Source organism: Nothobranchius furzeri, chromosome 19, assembly GCF_043380555.1.
Source record: "Nothobranchius furzeri strain GRZ-AD chromosome 19, NfurGRZ-RIMD1, whole genome shotgun sequence".
NCBI lineage: Eukaryota > Metazoa > Chordata > Actinopteri > Cyprinodontiformes > Nothobranchiidae > Nothobranchius > Nothobranchius furzeri.
Window position 1 is genome coordinate 3,225,893 of NC_091759.1, and position 21,565 is coordinate 3,247,457.

The window sequence follows — 21,565 nt, forward strand, 5'->3', positions numbered from 1 at the left end:
ATTCAGCCCAAGATGTTTGAACCCAGGTCTCATGATTGACTGGAAACTGTTGCCACTGAGCAAGGCTTCCAGCAGGCTTTAGAGGTAAAATCAATAAGGAAACCGAGAATTCCCCTGGACTCGCCTAGAGTGCCTTCACAAGATCAAAAGCTGGATATTGCTTTGTTTTTGCTTATCAATTGCCCCACCGACGTGTCAAAATCGACAGTGATGATGGGTCAGCTTTAGAAATGCCTCTAAACATGACTCAGCAATTTAAGGGACCTGTGCTCTCAGATATATAAATTTACCGGAAAGTGACGGAGAACACGACCGGAAGTTTTTTGAACTTTTGGAATCCTTAAAGAGGTAGAAGATAAATACTTCCAGATCTTAATGAGCTGCAGGCACTTTATTAAGGTTCTTGGAGTGGTGGCAGGGAAGGGAGGCAAAGACAGCTGCTGGCACCAAGAACCCATGGCTGTATTGAATATGTCGGCAATTGGGCAGGTTATGAATTATATCTTTATCAGATCACCACTGTGTTTAATGAATTGAATGAAAGGAAATGTTGCTGATGATGGTGTCAATATAATTACCATCTATTTGTTCTTTCTGTGGCCATCGTATTAAGTCAGTGTGTTTAGGCTTTATGAATATGGCTTTCTTTGCACTTCCTTTAAGACGGTGCTCGCTCTGATAAATTAAAAGTGAAGCTAATTTCACTGCCGCGCTGACTCTCAATCTCTCAGGGCTACGGCGCCCGCTTAACGCCTAAATTGTGAAATGTAAATGTAATTGATCTCATTGGACTTTACGCTTCACATCAGGATGATTATCTCCTCCTTTTGATCTCAAAGATTCCCTTTTATATCAAACACACCACAGGTGCTAGAAAAAAACCTCCCAACGTCCAAGAGGGAAGTTTTTTCCAGAGTGCAATGCCATCATCAATTCCTGATGAGGAAACTCTTCACTCCATCCTCTGAAAGGGGAGCCGGACTGTGCAACGGGCTTATAGAGAGGAACTCTTGCAGCTTTTAGGGAAACGGCGTCATGCAGATGAAACTGCTCGACTGCAGATCTTCTGGCCTAAAAATACGTAAAAGCAGCGTTCTCACATGACAAATCCTTCTGTTTTACATGACTGCAAACGACGGAGACCAAACTACATAATGAGGGAGAAAAAGTTCCAAACTAAGCTCCAGAATACCTTGTGGCAACATGCATTTCTGTTACTTTAACTTTCAAATGAACCTGTATAATTGATAATTGCTCTCAGTGTATGTTTTAGGTTCTCGCCTTAATTAATCTCCTCTGTGTGCAAAGCTCAAGTCACAATGATCATCCTCTTGCGTTTCACGTTTATGAGCCTCATTATTTACCACGGCAGCCAGGGCCACAGGGACAATCACACTGGATGCTTTTCAGACCAATTATCCAAGACAGAACCCCGACTAAAAAAACTGTCTACATATGTGTGTTTGTTTGTGTTGCTCCAGCCCTCGTTTACCCTGACAATTCCAAGACAATCACAGCAACTGATATAATGACCAGTGGCAGTCTGGGCTGCAATTAACGTCTCCATCCCTTCACAACCAACCAGAGATGAGATATTAAATAACTTGGAGAGACAAGCAGAGCTATTTTGGAGTACACCAATGTGCACACACGTGTTTCTACTATGCTACTCTGCTACTGGCCTTCCTACTGGCTCATTCCATTCAAAGACCAAAAACAGGTACGGCAAAGAATGAAACAGAAAAAAAACTGTCCCAATTAAAAAAGCAAGGGTCAATTAAATTCTCAGTAAAAATCGTTATCCACTGAGACAAGTCCACCATGAAAATACTTGAGCATGGGTGGATAACATTACGTGCAAAGTAGGGATGCAAGGACAGAGATGGAAATTAGAATAAACTAAATTCCCCTCTCGTCGACCATTGTGCAAGAATGGAAGGATGATTCAGGACTCCTCGCTCAGAGGGACAGAGGTGAGAGTGTCGGGAAAAAAGAAAGGGGGATGAGCTGGGAAAGTAGAGGAAAAGAAGGGAGGAAGAAAGAGAAGAGATGAGCGAGACTTCTAATTATGCTGACTACCAGACCGAAACTGACAGCCGGCCTCTTTACACGCACACACACACCAGCACATGGTCAAAACCAGGCACATGGGCAGGAAGTTTCACCTAAACACACCGATGAATACACAAACACACACACATGAAGATTTAGCGGAAAACGTTCCCTGTATTACTCAGTTTATTAAACACATTTTCCATTTAAACGTTTCACTTATTCCACCATTTGTTACCCATTTTCTTCATTCTCTTTCTCACACACACACACACACACACACACACACACACACACACACACACACACACACACACACACACACACACACACACACACACACACACACACACACACACACACACACCTATGGAGAGGACACTGTCCACCAACAAACCACACATCACACTAAACCCATCTTTATTCTAAGTGAAATGGAGACAAAGCCAGACCTTTTGACAAAAATGAACAAAGCGTTTGACTCCAGATGGATTATGGGTGGGAATTCGTTTGAAGCAAGACTTAAATGGAGATGCTAATTTGCAAACAGTGAAAGATTTGTAGTTGGACTGAGTGGCTCCCAGGTGTGAGCACATGCACCGGTGCTAACGAGGAACAGGGTTTAACTGGAAAAGAGCGTGCATGCTCAGCAAAAAAACCTCCCTGGATAAAAAGGAGCTTAAAGACAAAGAAAATGTGCTTCGTGAATTGAGCTGATTTAATGAACCCTCGTCTGAAACATATGAGCTTGATCTCTTCTCCTCAAAGAAAAACTGCCTACCGGATTACCAAGGAGCAGTGTTAAGGCCCCTTTGAATCAAGACAGACCAGTTCTCTTTTACAATTTGGAAAATGTTTATGGCTGTGCAGTGGTTAGAGCTGTTGCCTTGCAGTGAGAAGGCCCTGGGTTCGATTCTCGGCCTGGGATCTTTCTGCATGGAGTTTGCATGTTCTCCCTGTGCATGCGTGGGTTCTCTTTGGGTACTCCGGCTTCGTCCCGCCGTCCAAAAACATGACTGTTAGGTTGACTGGTCTGTCTAAATTGTCCTTAGGTGTGTGTGTGTGTGCATGGTTGTTTGTCCTGTGTGTCTCTGTGTTGCCCTGCGATGGACTGGCTCTCTGTCCAGGGTGTACCCTGCCTACTTGCCCGTTGACTGCTGGAGATAGGCCCCAGCCCCAGCCCCAAAGTGACTTACGGTTTTGAATAAAGCAAGGCAGGGCATTAACCTATCATGCTTGTTTTTAGCCAGTGAGAGAAAACCAGAATACCCGGAGAAAATCCATGCATGCATGCATCGAGATGGATGACCGGTAGAAGAACAATTGGTCAAATCATAATTTTCTTTACCTAAATAAGTGAATTGGTAATCGTGATCTGTTTTTTCTTGAGAGTGTGCACACATCTGAGAAACATTAAGGAATCCTGCTTTATTCTAATCAGTAGGGTGAAGTCATTCTCTGAGAACGATAGGCTTTTGGTTCTTTTTAATGAATTTTCTGTCTCACTCTGGGACTTTTATCTTGATTTGTTGCTTTTTCTTTATTACCAGATTTGCCTAAAAAAACTTTCATCTCTTTGATTCTCCCGTGAATAAAGAAAGGAACAGAGTCCAAATAGAGTAAATTGACCAATCAAATCACTGCAGACAAATGGAGTCAGTATTTTGTTCAAAACAGCATTGAAGCTCCATTGTGCGATGCGCCGTGTGTACTAATTATGCATTTTTAGATCTTTTTAATTCGTTTTTACGTTTCAGAGAAATCCGTCCCTGTCTGCAGTAACTCATCGTTTGCCAAACATTTTTTTTGCTGTATCTGCCACCAATAACCAAAGCATTTGAGCTGAAAACAGGCTTTTGTAAATGGTTTCTAAAGTGTACTGGAAAAACAGCCCATTTAGTTGAAGCCATTTACATTTTGGATTTAGGATGCTGTCGGAGCCTCTGCTGGAGCGTTCTAATGCTTGGAAACCACAACAACGTTACTGTTGGAAGGGTTTTTCTAAACCTATATGCAATGTAGTAAATAAAATTAGGTCTCAACACTGAAAAGGAAAAACACAGAGTAAGAATGAATGTGTTGTTGCTTTTTCTTTATTATTCTCTGTGGAAAAAAGCTCTAGCACTCCTGTCTCTGGAAAAAGAAAATGAGCCAGAGCAGAGGGGAGCAGAACAAAGCCAGGCTTAGAGTCCTATTTCCTGATATTTGGACATCTCACCTCTGACTGGCTAACAGTACAACGATTACCACTCAATCCACTTGCTTTGATACTCTGATGTTCTATCTCCACAACAAACACAATCCTGAAAGAATGCTGCCGTGTGGTGGAGTTGCTAATGCTAACAGTTAGCTTCTACTAGCCGAGACATGCTCTGCGCTCTCCTGGATGCCAAATCAACAACAGCCTTCCCCGTCACGAGCCAAGATGGCCGAGTCCATAAATAGTTATTTTAGGTATGATGTGAATTTAACTGGCTTTTCTAATGTGAGCGTTTCTCCATTTCTATTGGCGGCTAATTCTTGTTACTTCAGAAATATCAAGTAAAAAAGGGTTTCTCAGTGAACTTGCCATTTATGAGAATTGCTCATTGAGTTGTGAAACCCAGTATTATAAGGACACCTGTGTGAGCGGTTGGCAGTTTTGAAACTTAATGCTGATAAAAGTATAATTTAAAGGACAAATTACATTCTCTGTACTACACTCAATACAGAGTACCATGAAAATATAATTAGATCACATTAAAGAATGTCTAGACACCAGTTCATTAAACCAAATTTTCTATTTGATCTATGGGTCACGTGAAGAAAACAGGGAGAGAAAGTGCTGCTATAGAAGCAGCAAAGAGCTGCTACGGGCTTCTAGAGTCCTGGAACCCCCCAAGGCGCTTTACTACACGATCAGTCATTCACCCATTCACACACACATTCACACACTGGTGGGGATGAGCTACGATGTAACCACAGCTGCCCTGGGGCGCACTGACAGAGGCGAGGCTGCCGAGCACTGGCGCCACCGGTCCCTCCGACCACCACCAGCAGGCAAGGGGGTTAAGTGTCTTGCCCAAAGACACGACGACAGCGACAGATGGAACGGGGCTCGAACCTGCAACCTTCCGATTACGGGGCGAGCACTTAACTCCTGTGCCACTGTCACCAATCAGGAGGAATGGAAGTGTATTTATAAATACAGAAAAAGAGCAACATCTCTTCATAGGAATCACTCAAGAAAAATCTTCTTTTGTATTTGGACAAATCCATTAATACCACTGTTGCTGTCACCTACTGGCCAACCTGAGGTATCGCTTCCTTCTTCTTGCACTGAAGTTTAAAAATGTCCAGGGCAGTCTAGGTAACCTGGTTATGGATTTAAAAAAAGGGACAAAAAAAAGAGAAGGTAATGTACTGAATGAGGGATGGGAATACCAGAGAGGTGGAAAAACCAGGACTTAAAAGAGATGGCTGAATAAATAGCGGAGTGGCAGGGGCAGACAGGGTAAGAATGAGTGAAGACAGAGAGATAGCAAAGGCAAAAAAACACAATAGAGAGAGACAGCAAGAGAGAGTAAGCATGTTTGAAACGTCCCATTGGTTCCTGCTGTCAGGAGTACTTGTCAGCCAAGAATTAGACTGCTCCACGCTGCCAGTGACTGACAGTTGGCCCGCGGTCTAGACTATACCCTGGAGTGGTTGAGGCTAAATAAGGGAAATGCCTAGAGAGAAACAGAGAGAACACACCGGGCTGAAAATCAATTTATAACACTGTCAGTCAGAGGCAAGAGGGGACGATGGGATAGAGATAAGCAGTGAGAGAAGGAGAACAAAGAGTGAGACAAGGGAAGCGAGCGGGACGACACAGATAAAAGGAAAAGACAGACAGAATTTTTAGAAAACAGTAAACAAATGGGACTGATTGGGGGAAGAGAACAGAGGGGAGTCTTGTTGTTGTGAGGGAGTCAGAGCGGAAGAGGTGGTATACTGGGAGAAAACACACAGTCTGACTCGGCTGCAAACATTCAATGAAGTTACAGCAGGTGACTCTTCAACTATTAAGCCACAGCTGAGCAATGAAGCTAGCTGAAACTTCACAGAAACACCAGCAAGAAAGCAAACGAAAACCCCAACGTTCCAAAAACTACATATAAAGATGTGGAAAACAAATATTTCTAGAAGGTTTCCCTCTCAATTCTCCACATAACATCCACCGACTCTAAACAAAAGTTATTAAAGAGGACACTTTAATTATACCAACTTTTCTCCAAGCACAAATAGAAGAGTTAGAATCTAATAAAGGGAGCTAAAGAAGATCACTTTAGTGCCTCCCTACTAGAGCGTCAACATAAACCAAAACAGATGTGAACATTAGATTAAAACGGGAATTACCGCCAGACTCCGCTGATGTGAAACATAAAAAATTTACAAGGAAATCGGAAGCTCGAAAAGGAACATAGGAAAGTGGCTCCTGCTCAGGAGCTCTTTATGGCAGCAAACGTAATTTATTAACTGGTCGTGTTTTCCCAAAAAGAAAAAAAAATAAACAGATATTGGGTGATTCTTCATTTTGGAATACGAAGAAATGTGAATGAACCTCACTAAAGCCTCTTTAACAAAATCGTTCAGCAATATGGCGGCAAAGATAATCCGTCTTTGGGTTACCCCTAGCAATTCATAAATCAGCATCCAAGCCATCCACGAGCCGCATGGATGGGAACTTTCATCAATCAAGTTGACATTGTGAAGCTAAATGAGGTATGGCGTGGAACTCAGTGCTGTTGATGTGGAACACTACGCATAACATGTGTGATGGACGTCTGCTTCAAACAATTCCATCAAAAGCATGATGGATGAGTCGAGCCAGTTTGCAATTTATATGTTTGTGGACAAATAAAACTAGTTAGACAACAGAATGTGCCTACCTTCACACCTTCCTTGATTATGCCATATTAGTTTTCAGAGGTGTGGACTTGAGTGACATGACTTGGACTCAAGTCATTATTTATTGGCTTCTGACTTGACTTGATAAAATCTATAAAGACTTACGACTTGACTCGGACTTGAACGCCAATGACTTGCGACTTGAATCGGCTTGCATCTGTTGACTTGATGATGACTTAAGCATATTTGATATTTTAGCACAAAAGTGGCACAACATGGAAAATAATCATAAATCATTCTTCGTTCTGGGTTTTATCTTGTACTGCTAAATGCAGCAGCCCTTTGTTTATAATCTGTTTCAGCTGCACTTTCTGCTTGTTTGAGCAAATAAATGAAGCCTTAAGAAGATTTATTTCTGGAATGTATTTATCATCATTGCCATTAAATTGAAGTTGGACAGATGACTTGATTATGACTTGAAAATTCAAAGTTAAGCACTTGAACTTGACTTGGACTTCCACATCATTGACTTTGGACTCGACTTGGGCTTGGTTGTCTTTGACTTGGACTTGACTGGAAAGACTTATGATTGACTTATGACTAGCAAAGCAGTGACTTGGTCACACCTCTGTTAGTTTGCATCATAGCTACATGAATACCAGAGCTGTAAGACTTATTTACCTTTACAGACGCCACTTGTTATGGTACTCCGACTACTTCACTTGATGGCTAAAATTGTGTAACTATAGAAAACCATGCTTGCCTTAGTCCTTTCACGGATTACTCTGAGATGGCTCCTAGGCTTCTCAGACCCAGCCTTGGGCCATAAGACATAAAAAGTTCCAACCTTATGTTGTTGGTCTTGATGCGTATTAAGAATGCAGTGGGCTCTACTTCATGCATGATAGAACATGATGACTTGACTGTTGTTTTGACCTCACATAGAACTTCAGTAACAAGGTTGTGGTTGTTTGTCACTGTAGTGGCACCATCTGGAGGTCTTGGGTAGGATGAGGAGGCCGTATATACCTGACAAGGGATTCACAGGAGTGGCTTGGTCATCAAGAATTTAAGGGAGGACTGGCAATATAGACCTTGGATATAACCCAAAATGTCAAAGTCATCATGCTGGCATGGTGTTGCCTTCAAGCATCTTGACAAGGTGACAAGGTGCAAGAGACATACAGCCATACATACATGATAGGATCAGATACATTGCAGGAAAGCTTCTCTTGGATAGCCTACAAATCTAGACGAACAATAGCAGAAGCAAAATAATTTTGCTGTTCATGTTGGTCTAGTTACACTCAACTGGAACCTCAGTAGCCCCGGCCAGTCTAATGGCATGTTAATCACAGTGCTCTATCGGTTTGGTGGGCCAATCATAGCGCTCTATTAGACGAGGTGTTACTGTGACTGAGCAAAACTAAGATGGTGATTTGAAATGGCCTTGGCATCAACTTAGACTATTTGGACTTGGGCTTTTCTTTGAGCCAAGAGCAGATATATGTACTTTGGTCTTTTATTTAGAAAAATAATGTATTTGTGTCTTCTTCGACAGTGTATGGCAGACTTTCCCATTGACTGACATCCATAGCGGCGACTACAACATGTTGTTTGTTGTCCAATAGACTTAGGCGTCCTATAGGTCATGGATGTTGTAAGGGGGTCTTCATTATGTGTGAATGTATGCCAACCATTCTCTGATAAAAACTAAAACATAAAACTCGAATGATTGGTCAAAAATGTTGGTAGGGTGGATAAAGACCAAACTGAAGGCTTGGATGTGGGATTGAGCATTATGGAGGAAATGTGAGTTTAACTTTACAACAAAATTAATGCAGTGTACCTTTGTGACCCAATGGCATTCAGATTGCCAGATAGCTCCTTGCAGCGTATGTGCATGCAGTCACTTTTTTCTCTAGCAGTAAAGTGAAAATGCAACACTTCATAATGACTACAACAGAAAAGATCAAAACACTATGAGACTGCTGATGGTATTGTTCTCCATTATAAGGAGAGGAAATAAACATCTTGAGAGCGAGTGAAAACTCCTGTTAAAGCCGTCCTCACGTGGAGAAAACTGATTTTACAAAACGGGCTTTCTGTTGGAGCACAAATGTATTCAAATGAAATGGAATGCTTCAGGACGTCATGCTCTTGGTGACGTGTAGAAACATACATTTACTAAAGCCATTTAAAATTCTGAAGGGCTTTTATACCCTCCTGGAGAACTATTGGTAAGTGCTATAAATAATCCCACACTTCATTGTTACTTTCAGCTTAATGCCGTTTCACCTTAATGCATTTTCATTTTAAATGTGATTACCCATTTCAGAGACAAACACACGTCCCCGGCTGCCCTTTTACACTTGTTTGCAGCTCCTTAGTTCTAGCTGTATACACGTATGTTTCTGCGAGGTAAACTCATCACAAGTCGCTGATTGGATCTGACTTGAGAATCCTTGAGAGGATTTCAAGATATTCTTGAATCTCCCTTAAAAATGCTGTTTGGAATATATCGCCAAGTCACAGCTCAGTGAGACGTTTGGTATCTGGGACCAAAAAGTGGGGATTTTACTACGTTTAAACTGTCTTCTTGCTGAGATATTCCACTGATCTTCAGCTCTCCAACTTCAAATGTTCCTTCTTGTCTTGCGGTTATGATGTGCTTCTCCTCCCAAACTGCTTCACCACTGACTTGACTGTTGCTTATACAAACATCCTGTGCTCCAGTTAAAGCCCTTCTCCAAGCCTCTGCTCTTGAAATGTTCTTTTTTTCTTCTTCTTCTAGGATTGCTGTTAAAAAAAACCCTGCCAGAAATGCAAGCCAAAAGGCGGCCAGAAATGACAGTGATGTGCTGCCTTGCACTTGTTTTACTTCACAGCGTCCCCTTTGAAAAATTTATCAATAACCACAACATAGGGCTGCAAGATGGAAAGACGCTGTGTTGAGGATCGACGCAGCATGATTCAGAGACAGGGAAGTGGAACTTGCACCGTTTCAACAGCAGATGGAACGTGCTCAACTAATGAATCAAGAGCTTTTGGGAATTGCTATTTGCTTTTATTCCTCCCCTAAGTTGTCTACAAAGTTTGGAGGTTAAAACCACTTAATTGGGCGATGAAATACCAGCGCTACCATTGCACATCTATAGCAGAGGAAGAGGTAAGGACATAACGCAACTAGAATTAGCAAATTCTTTCTTTTTGTAATAGATGAGAATTTTAAAAAGCCTGCTTTCTAAGAAAGTGGGTCATTGAAAGCAGGGGAAGAATGCTAAGTAGAGGCCTTTTTTAGTACTTCTGTAGGAAGTGCCAAAATGATTGTAGTACTTAGAAAGGATCCAAAAAAATATAAAATGAGCAATTAAGATGTTGCTTGTGTTTTATGAGAGTTTGCTATTGTTTACATTCACAGGCCTTTTATCCGCCTCACAAACATATCGATACACAGCCGTGAAGAAAATGAGGCGTGTATGTGAACCCGCTGCTGATTGGCAGTGGCCAAAGAGCATAAAAAATTAATTAGACCAGGAGAAACGAGGAGACAGTTGCTGTCTTAGGGAGTTACTATTGATTTGTCTCTGCTGAGTGTCATCATGTCCAATCTGACTAATGAGGTCCGACACACACAAACACACACACACGAAGAGTTCGTGAATCCCTGCCTCCCACTCTCGCCTCCATGCAGGTAAGTCACCATATGTCTGTTGCCATAGAAACGTGGACTTAAATCCTCCAAACTGATTTAACAGACACTAATCTTGTCCGTGTTTACTCCACCTTCCTCGATTTTATTCTCAGCTTCCTCTTTCCTTCTTTTTTGTATTTTTCTGTACCGTTTCTACAATCTCCTGAAAAGATGGATTAAGTCAAATGTATAATTCTGTACTCCTTTCTTCCAGTTTTGTCCTTGCATAAATTGGGAACATACTTCAATGGCACCATCACTCACAGTCTGAGTCTTCCAATCATTCCCTGTTGTTTTATATCTGCAGTTTCTACTAAATAGGCTCACTAAGAGGGCAATCATAGGATCAACTGTGAGATTCAGACTTAATTACTATATATCCCCGGTTATAGAGCACAGAGAGATGGAGCATCAGTAGCGACACATTTAATGTTTTTTTTTTCCAATTTACTCATCTAAGATCCAGCTTTTCCATTTGCCCATTAGGTTTCTATAGTTTAAATGTTTGCTATGCATTTAAATACTTTATTCTTTGAAAATGCTCAAAGTAAAATAATTATAAATATTCAAGGGATGTCCTTGGTTTGTATCACAGACGAGCCCCCACTTATGTTACGAGATGTAAGGAGTTAACATAAACATATGACCGGATGCTCAGATGGATGGAGTACATGCATTTAATAATAACAAAAGGCACAAAATAATAAACTGAACGGCACTGATAAATACAAAACAGAAAACTGTAAGAAAAAGTCACAAATGACATTCAGGACAAAATAAAAGAAAAAAACTCATTGCTGAGGTTATACTAGAAATCTACAATCCAAAGACATTTCAGAATCTACAAACTAATGAGGGCAGTAGCCATTTAGGATTTTAGATGTAGAAGTTGTACAGAAAATGAATTTGGACAGATCAAAAGCTGTGTATATCTAAGGACAGTGTTCTAATAAACAAAGCCAAAATACTGTGTTTATAGGTGTTGACGTGGAGTTAAAGAGCTGTCGGGCCACTCGCGCACATACAAATGGTATTTTTGTTTAATAACAAAATAATAAAATAAAGATAAATTAATTTAAAATGATTATCAGAATGTAAAACTGTGAATCATCAAAAGTCAACACTTGGAAAACTCTAACTCAGATGTATTTTATTCTATCATTTATTTGCATGAGGGGGTGGACCTAAAACTTATACTGCAACCACTAGGGAGACAGTCAATTTTGCTTAGAATTTCTGATTAACACAAACATGTTAATTGAATGGATACAAAGAGCTTTAATATTTTTTGTGAACTGGTGACTATAAATAAACTGAATATAGTTTATTTTAATTTAATGTAAATCAGAAATTGGTTTTGTTCAATAAAATTTGTAATTTTTTTTAAAATTTTTCAAATTGTATAGTTTCACACATTTGCACTTAAAAAATTGGGTCTATAAAAACAGCTAAAATCTAAAGAAATGTGTCTTTGGCTCATGATTTTTTTCTCTATTAAAATCTTCATGAGGATACTAACTGTTTATACATTTTTTGCAATTTTTTGCAGGGAAAACAATATCTATTTTCTACATATATTACATTTTTTTTGTTTCTGTTTTTCTTCACTGTGGGGAAACAAAAAAATAGAGTTCCATGTGCATTTTGGAAAAAAAAAATCTGCAAAACAATAACTAGACCAATAAATCAATGTAACATTTGCTATCCACCGTAGAATTATTAAGATTTAAATGTGATGGGATGACCCAGGACACCAACATCTTTAACGATTTAACATTCACTTTTAGCACAGGACGTTGCAGAAATCTTCCTTTTATGCCTCCCTGTTTGAATGTGAAGTATAAAGTTACTTAAAGAGCAAGTCACCCTCAAATCAACTAGTTTTTACTGATAAACTATATAAATTAGAGTCTAATTGTGCTGTAGACATGTGTTGTCATTATTTTGGCACTTTAGTACACCTTGGTGAAAATTTAAATATTCTGCCTAAAACTCAGTGTTGCGCCCTCTTCAGGTAATAACTCTGCATTACATTTCAATTTAAATTTGCCACCGCTATTGGCCTAGAGGTACCCTATGACATTAGCTAGTACTGTATGATGTCACAGTGCCTGTGTGTGTGTATTTGTGTATCGGCTTTGCTCTCTCGGTCTGCCAGGCAACATCAGTTGTTGCCTTTTTTAAACAGGAAGTGGGAGTGAAGTAAGACTCTGGTAGGGGGTGACTTTTTCTTTAAAGGCCAATAGAACCGGATGAAGTTCAAATAAAAGCACAATTGGTCATAACATGCACAGTAGGACTTTTTAAAGTTGTGTTATTTACAAGATTACTCGTTTTAGATCAGGATCATGTCTGTTTTTGTTTCCATCACTGCCTCCGTGTGGCACCGTTAATTATTTCTGACACTTCTGTGCATTTGAACTAATAAGGTACCTTTTGTTAATGGTGTTGAGTATCATTTGCAGAGTGTAGCATATCAGATTATGAATTTATGATACAGGTTCCTACAGCGCTTGCAGCTTTTTAAAATTCACAGAAAAGTGGGCCAGCTGTGAAAATGGGTTTCATGGACGAAGTAAATATAAAGCAACTAAAGCACTAAGTTTCTTCTTCTTTATATCGTGTATTTATTCTTTTGTGGTTTATGTGCATTAAAACTCAGACACAATAATCAGCTAAACAAGAAATCAAAGGGGGTTCTTTAATTGGCTAATATTCCTTGTATTACTCTGTAATGGTTTGCTTTTTTAAAAAGTACTCCTACTAAATGAACAAATTTTCATTCAGGTATATCCTTTGACTTGTCTTTGTAATGACGCACATTCATAAACAGCCTATTTCTTATGATTTCTTCAACTCTTTGTTCGGTTTAGTGCTACGAAAACATCCTTCTAAGAACATTCTCCCAAAGAAAGAAAGTAGTTTGAACCACTGAACCAAGTAAACAAGGTGAATAAAAATCCACCCTAAAAGACTGAATTCAAAACCATTTTGGACCAAAAGACAAAAGAGTACACAAGTTTCAAATAGAAGGAAGGAATTTAGAGATGATTGATGGGTAAAGAAATGTGTTAAGTTGCTTTTGTGTTGTCTTTGAAACTTCCTTTGTAGAGTGCATTATTATTAAAGTATTCAGATATTTTTCATTCACTGAACAACCATAAAAAGTGGTTCTTTAGACTCGTCTTGAGTTTTAATGTTCTTTTCTTTCAATTTTATTTTTTGAATGTAAGCCTAAGAGAAATGACTCACAAGCCAGATGGAGGGACCAGATTACATTGATTCATGTAATTACATTAGTAGAATGGACCTGCATTTATCCAGCTTTTGGTTCAAATTTAGATGTACCAATAAAATCTGATCCATTACCCACTTAGTGTTCATTTCTTCAGGCATCCCCTGAACAATTAGAAAACATGTAGGTTTGTGATTTTTGTAATGGAGCTTATGTAGAACTCTTCTTCTAGTGCCATTCATGATGTTTAACTGCATTGTTTTAATTAAAAACTGGTACTGAATCACCATTTTCTGATTGATGGCTGAAATAAAAATTGTATCATGTGAATTTTAAGTTGTTTATGCAATGAACCAATTATTTTGCAGAGTATCAATATATGTGCTTACATTCACATCTGAGTTTTACACATTCAATATTTGTTCTTTAGAGCAACCTTTTCTCAAGGATTAAAATTCTGGATGTAGTAGTTCAGAAAAGCTGCTTAACTGTTCATTTTATGGTCACTAAAAGTATTTAAATGTTGTAATTTAGGGTCACAGGAAGATGAAAAAGACAGATTATCCAAACTATCAAAAAAAAATAAAAAAAATTAAAAAAAACGAGAAACAAAGCTGTATTAACCTCCTGGGACCCAAACTTGTATTTGGTTTGATTTAAAAGAAAAAACATATATCTATTACAGATTAGTCGGCTGTAATTAACAGAAACAAAGTTACAAACATTTTACTTCAATAAAAATTTATTTAATAAAAATACTGTCAAATATCCTAAAATCAGAAAGACAACAACATTGTTTTTTAAATTAAAATCATACAACGTGTCTATGAAAAATAACAAAAAGGTCTACGTAGAAGAGAATAAAATTTTAAAGTGCAAGGAGTTAATGTCCACGTATGTGGACACGGCCCTAGGAGGTTAATGACCAAGTTCACGGAGAAAGCGTTTCTTGTTTTTGAAATGTGATTGGGCTATGCAGACTAAATGTGAAAATAGCCTTCCTGCATAAGCGGCTGATACAAAATAGAAGAGGAAACTAATTAGAAGAGCCTGTCAATTGTTCGTCACGATACTAAATTGTCATTTATGGACTCACCCATCTTGGCTTGCTACAAGGCTGTTGTCCAGTTGGCTTCCGTGAATAAAGAGAGCACGTCTGGACTAATAGAAGCTAAAAGTTAGCATTAGCGACTCCGCCACATGGCAGAACTGCTTCAGGTTTGTGTTATTTGTGAAAAAAAAACACTTCAACTTTGTTTTTTTTTTATCCCACCAGGCATTCATTTATACTATAGACAACTGCAAATGTGTTGAAAAACCAGTGAACTTGGTCTTTAAAGGACAGTAAGGTATTTCAAGTTAAAATGTAAGTGAATGTAAACAGGACTCAAAACTAAAGGGACAAATAAAGCAAAGGCAAAAACAAACAAAGGAAACCAAAGAAAATCTATAATGATGGCAATAATCAGTATAACTAAACTACTAAAGAAATCAGCAAGAACATTGTGGTGCAAAGGGAAAAAGGTAAACTGACTGAAATGGGCAAGAGAGACTTATTAAAGTAAAGCTTAGGGAGATTATGTGTGACATAAAACAAGATTCAATCGAAAGCAAAATACAAAAACTCATTTACCAAGACATTTGGATTCAGCTAACCAGTTCTCAACAACAACAAACATGACTTTAAGATGACTGCCCACAAGCTATCAAAATAAAATCCTAAATTCATTTTCTGAAGATGAAAAATTAACAATAAACTTACAAATTATGCCATTTCAGTGTTAACTGCTTTATCCGTTGTTGCTACTTCTAGTAAAACTTTTATCTTTCCAGGGAAATTCGGCTATAAAACCAGTTTTATAACTTCTGATTTGAGTCTCCACACCATGATGTCAACATCTCAGGACATTTTTTTTTTATTTTGTCCATAATGGGACGACTAAATCCTGCTCAACCCGATCTCAGCGGGTCATTTGCTTTGATTAAATCAATACAGCATTTCGTTGTTTAGTGCTTTGCTGATGGAGGTTTAAAGCCCAGCAAAACTGTCTAAAAGGAAGAAAAAATGTGTCCAGTTTTATTTATTTGGGCAAAAAATTCACAAAGCTGATGCTCGACTTGATTGGATAAGCAAAATTCAGCGATTCTTTGCATGCACGCAGATTCTCCGTTTGACATTTCCAAGGCTCCAAGATTAATAGCAAAGAAGCTCCTTTTCTGCTGCCAGAACTGATCAATAAAACACTTCAGTAACAAACTTGGCAATACTGACACAAGGACTCAGCTATATGCACCAATCAAATTATTACAATTATTGTGGGAACAACAGCAACCTAATTAAACTAATAATGCTCTGCTGGTATTAGAGCTTTTTTCCTATTTATGAAACTTTCCTGTCTGATGATAAGTGACATAAAGGGCAAGTGTAGGCAAAATTAAGAACTCCAGGCAAGATAAACAGCCCCAAAGCCAGTGTTGTGTTTATTGTGTCCCTGCAGTGATTAATGGTGGGGCAGTACAAAACGAGGGAAGGCTTGGCCTACTTTTGTGAAATCCGTTTTTTTTTTTTTTTCATTTCTGGCAGAAGCACTCAGCAAAATCCTGCATGGAGGTAAATTATTTTTTCATTTGATTTGTGCAGAATTTCCTCATATTTTACTCACACATGGCTACATAACTTTAGACGGTACATCTGTCGGCTGCTTCTGGTGGTATTTGTTCTCTCAATACCATTAAGAGTCAACCTGAAAGACATTTAGTATGATATTAAAGTCTAATGCTGCTTTGACAAGACAAATTTAACTGTACACCACTCAAAAAGCTTTTTGTCTGAATGAGAGAGGGAACCTTTAGCCCTTCCTCAACGTCTGTTAAGTAGATAGGGGAATCCTTTAACCGTTCACAATAAAGAGATCTCACTGCACCGTAGAATCATCACATAAAACTATATAAATCCTGTGAATTTTCATTTTTCTCTATAGTAAAAGACAACCCTACCAAATTGTTTAGGACACCGTTCAAGAAAAATATATGTGAAGCATCATCGCGTGGCACCCAAAGGATGATGTCCCTGCCCAATACTTGCTGAGCCACATTCTTTTACCAGCATCATTCTACAAACCCACAGAGCTTCACCAAGCAGGTGCCATTAGACACATCTGTAGGGGCAATAAGATGCTCTCTATTGGGACCCACTGTAAAAGCAGTTGTCTGTTCAGTTTCCAGCTCTGACTTCTTCATATGTGGCAAAAAATACTAATATATATATATATATATATATATATATATATATATATATATATATACAACTACTGGTTCTGTCACATAGCTTACAGAGAATAGAACAAAGTAAAGTTTGGCTGTACAGGTGTATAGTTCAGAAATGTAACCTATACATATTTTTATATACATAGTTTTTCTTACAGTGGAAAAAATAAAGTATTTTCCAGACTGTCAATGATGAAGTTCAGCAGTCTAGATGAGTTTCTTGCATCATAATGTTTTCAGCTGCTGTTTTGTTTGGTTTTGTCAAAAATATACCAAATAAATATGGACTTGGACACATTAAACACATGTCTTAAGGCTGTGGTTGGCACTAAATGCTCGGTGACTTATTATCGTGTGATTGTTCAGTCAAACAATGTTGACTTTATAATTCCTCATCAGGTTGATGCAGTGATAGCTTGCTCTAGTTGTATTGTTGTGTATCCCCTTCTTTTTGGTTTGTTCGTCTCTTTCTGCAGGTCTAGAAGCAGACTCTTGTTCATCATTGATGGTTTATTTTTGTGGCTCAATCAATCAATAAAAAGCACAAGGAGGAGAAGAATACTGCTGTTTTTGTTGGCATCATGGTTGAGCCTGGTGGAGCAAAGAGCTAAAACCAGAGTGAACATGGACGCAGCCTACAATCGTTTGACGAAGCTGAAAGAGGCTACAAAATTACAAACTGATGGTGACCTGGCTTTGTTGCTACTGGACTTTTAAGAAATATTTTTTTGTCCAACAGAGTAGATCTTTTTACTTTGTGGCTTACTTGGTAACAGTGCGCTCATGTTAGTGTGAGTTCTTTGTTAGCACTAGCTACAGCAGGCTGTGGCTGGGTTGTTTGGCATCAAACTGACCACATTTATACAACGGAGGTTGAACAAAAAGGACAAATTCCACCAACAGAAAGAAAATAAACGTTTTTGTAATCCCCACATTACTTTTAAGTTCTCAGTGTGGAACAGAGTCTTCCAGTATCCTCAGATATGTGAGAATTCATCTGGAAAAAAAAAACCTTTTCTGGCAAACTGAAAAGTGTAATTAGGACACAGAGGCTTCACATAATTTATTTCTTTTTGTGTCAGATTTCAGATTATGTGCTCGCCTCTCACACAAACCTGGCAGGCATCTGACAAGCAGATAAAAGAACACTGAAGGTTCCCAAATCTGTGAAGACAACTTTGGCAGGATGACAATAAATGTTCACACACACACATATGAACGTGGTATTTTAACATGTCCTAAAGTAACTTAAGAGCAAAAAAATTAAACTTTATGTCAAACTTAAATATGTTGGAATACCTTTCACCAAATTGTCTCTATTTTTGTTCCATGTTCATTCAAAGCCAGCTAATTAAGAAGATACAGGAACAAATAGTAAAAAGAACCAGTTTTGCCTCCATTTTAAAAAGCACAAATTTAGACCAGCCAGCACATATGAACAGCTAGTATTACAACGTAAATCTGGGCCAGCTTAACCAAATAAACCCTAAGCATAAGGTTTGTCTTTGGGTCAAGAGGTGAAACCTAAACTTGGTGTTGTAACGTACCAAAAGGGCCAATTTTCACCTATAAACATAACCTTTCATCTACAGCATAAATCCACTTTTTACGTGGCCTTCCAGACCCAGAAGGTTCTGTTCAGCGCGTGTTTACATTCCATGAAGACAAAACATTCAAATAGACATTCTCTCCCAAGGTTCCTGCACTCTCAGTGAAAGCCAGATGTCAACGTTCTTCACTCTGAATAAGTGAAGACTCCATGATTTTAGAGTTATAAGTTAAAAAATCATATGTGATGAATGAACAAGATGTTTAAATCAAATGTTTGAATAATCTGTGCTCAAATCAATTAATTTGAATGTCTGAATTAATACGAAGTGTGTTTATGGTCCCTGAACAAGCAAAGAACCCTACAATCTTCTGATTAAACAATCAAAGGGCTATCAGATTGATATTTCATATTTGTCTGGAATATCACATCTTACTGGTCATAATTAATATGTTTTAATTGCTAGTGTTCAAGTCTATATTCAGAGCAGCTGTTTTAATTGGATAAATCTCTAAAATAACATACAGGGACAACATTGCTCTTTCCAATTACAGTTAATCAGACACAGTCTAGACTTAGAAATTGATTGTTCACAGGGAATGGTTATTTCATATAAATAAAAAAGAATATTCCTGTCAACAGCTGGACTGAAAGCATGATCTTATATGGCTAATGAGTGGAATACAGTGACAAAACATGAACAGTTTGCAGGTCTGGATCAAATTTAGTTACCTCAGGGGCCTCTGCCGTGGGAAGCTCATTACAAGTTCAAAGAAATCTTTGGCAGTATTGATCTCTTTAGGAAAATTATGTTTTACCTCAGACCCTCCAGAGTGAATGCAGATGGATTATAGGGAAAGCTACAGTAGCCATGTCAAAGTTGAACTCAGTGGAAGTGTCAATAGGGCCATGGAAGATGGAGAAACAGATACTGGATATATTTCAGCTTTGCTTCGAAGTGAAATTACAAATATTTGTCAAATAATGATAAAAACTTGCATCGATATGAATGAACACACTAGCGACATGCAAGGCCCTTTTTCACTATTATAACTTCAGGTAATTCTAACTATAGGTTCAGTGGAACCAGCTGTCATTACTTGGTTAAGTTAATTCAACATTTCATTTCTTAGAGTGTACGCACTTCAATCTCAATTCTACAAACTGAACATTCTCCGACTGCTCAAGCTTCAAAAGCTCTGAACTATCCCTTTAAAGTCGCCCTGCGTCCTCACTTCCTTCTTGCTCATTTCTTCCTGCCTATACCTCCCACGCTGCCATGTAACCATAGCAACAGGCTGGGCTGTCAAAGTGAGAAAGAAAAAAAAAGCTAAAGAATCTAAGAGATGTAAGGACTACAGGAATAAATAAGAGAAAAAACAGGGAAAGGTAAGATGGGGAACAATTAGGAAAGAGGAAAGACACGTATAGGGGAGGAAAACTCACTTTGAGATAGAAGTAGGAAGAAGGTGAGAGTGGAAGGCAGACGGTGGAAAAACAGGTAGTTTAATTTGGAATCAGTGGAGGGAAAGAAGATCTGTGATGCACCGAAGATTCTCCTATTCTCCTGTATTTTCAGAGTCAACATTAGAAGTTGACGTCTTTCTTTTTATTTCCGGATCAAACTGGAGCGACGGGTGCGTTTTTTCTCAGTCCAGGTGACAAAAGCAATCTAAGATTATTTAAGTGTTTATGGAGAGAGCCCTGAAAGGTCACAGACATGCTGATGCCAAATAATTACTGGTAACTTAACAGTAATTAGTTCTGATTAATGAAAGAACTTATACCGGTTTGTTTTTTCAAGAGTCCATTTTTAATATTGGCTAATGAAAATTAAAGCAATTACGTTTTTATGAACCGTCACCTTATCGTGGTGGAGGAGTTTGAGTGCCCTAATAATCCTAGGAGCTATGTTGTCTGGGGCACTTAGTGCCCCTGGTAGGGTCTCCCATGACAAATTGGTCTTAGGTGAAGGGTGAGACAAAGAACGGTTCGAAGGATCTTTCATGGCGGTTAAAACGAAGAGTCGGAGTACCCGGCCCGGAGGGTTACCGGGGTCCCACCCTGGAGCCAGGCCTGGGGTTGGGGCCCGTGAGCGAGCGCCTGGTGGCCGGGCTTTCGCCCATGGGGCCCGGCCGGGCCCAGCCCGAACCGGATACATGGGCTCGTCCAACTGTGGACCCACCACCCGCAGGAGGAACATGAAGGGTCCGGTGCAATGCGAATCGGGTGGCAGACCAAGGCGGGAGCCTTGGCGGTCCAATCCCCGGACAAGAAAACTAGTTTTTGGGACATGGAACGTCACCTCGCTGGCGGGGAAGGAGCCGGAGCTTGTGGCAGAGGTTGAGCGGTACCGGCTAGATATAGTCGGACTCACCTCGACACATTGCATTGGCTCTGGAACCCGAGACCTGGAGAGGGGTTGGACACTCTACTTTGCTGGAGTTGCTCCGGGTGAGAGGCGGAGGGCTGGGGTTGGCTTTTTGTTAGCCCCGAGACTCTCTGCCTGTGTGTTGGGGTTTACCCCGGGGGACAAGAGGGTAGCTTCCTTGCGCCTTCGGGTCGGGGAACGGGTCCTGACTGTTGTTTGTGCTTATGGGCCAAATATCAGTTCAGAGTACCCACCCTTTTTGGAGTCCCTGGGACGAGTGCTAGATAGTGCTCCATCAGGGGACTCCATTGTCCTGCTGGGGGACTTCAATGCTCACGTGGGCAATGACAGCTTGACCTGGAGGGGTGTGATTGGGAGGAACGGCCCACCTAATCTGAACTCGAGCGGTGTTTTGTTATTGGACTTCTGTGCAAGCCGCAGTTTGGCCATAACGAACACCATGTTCGAACATAAGGATGCCCACCGGTACACTTGGTACCAGGGCAGCCTAGGTCACAGGTCGAT

General features: G+C 39.5%; 1 protein-coding gene across 10 annotated transcripts in view; it reads right to left on the reverse strand.

Moving 5' to 3' along the window:
• The window catches only part of LOC107372769 (CUB and sushi domain-containing protein 3), a 630,513-nt gene that overhangs the window by 500,761 nt on the left and 108,187 nt on the right, over positions 1–21,565 (reverse strand). The gene's annotated exons all lie outside the window — the stretch shown is intronic.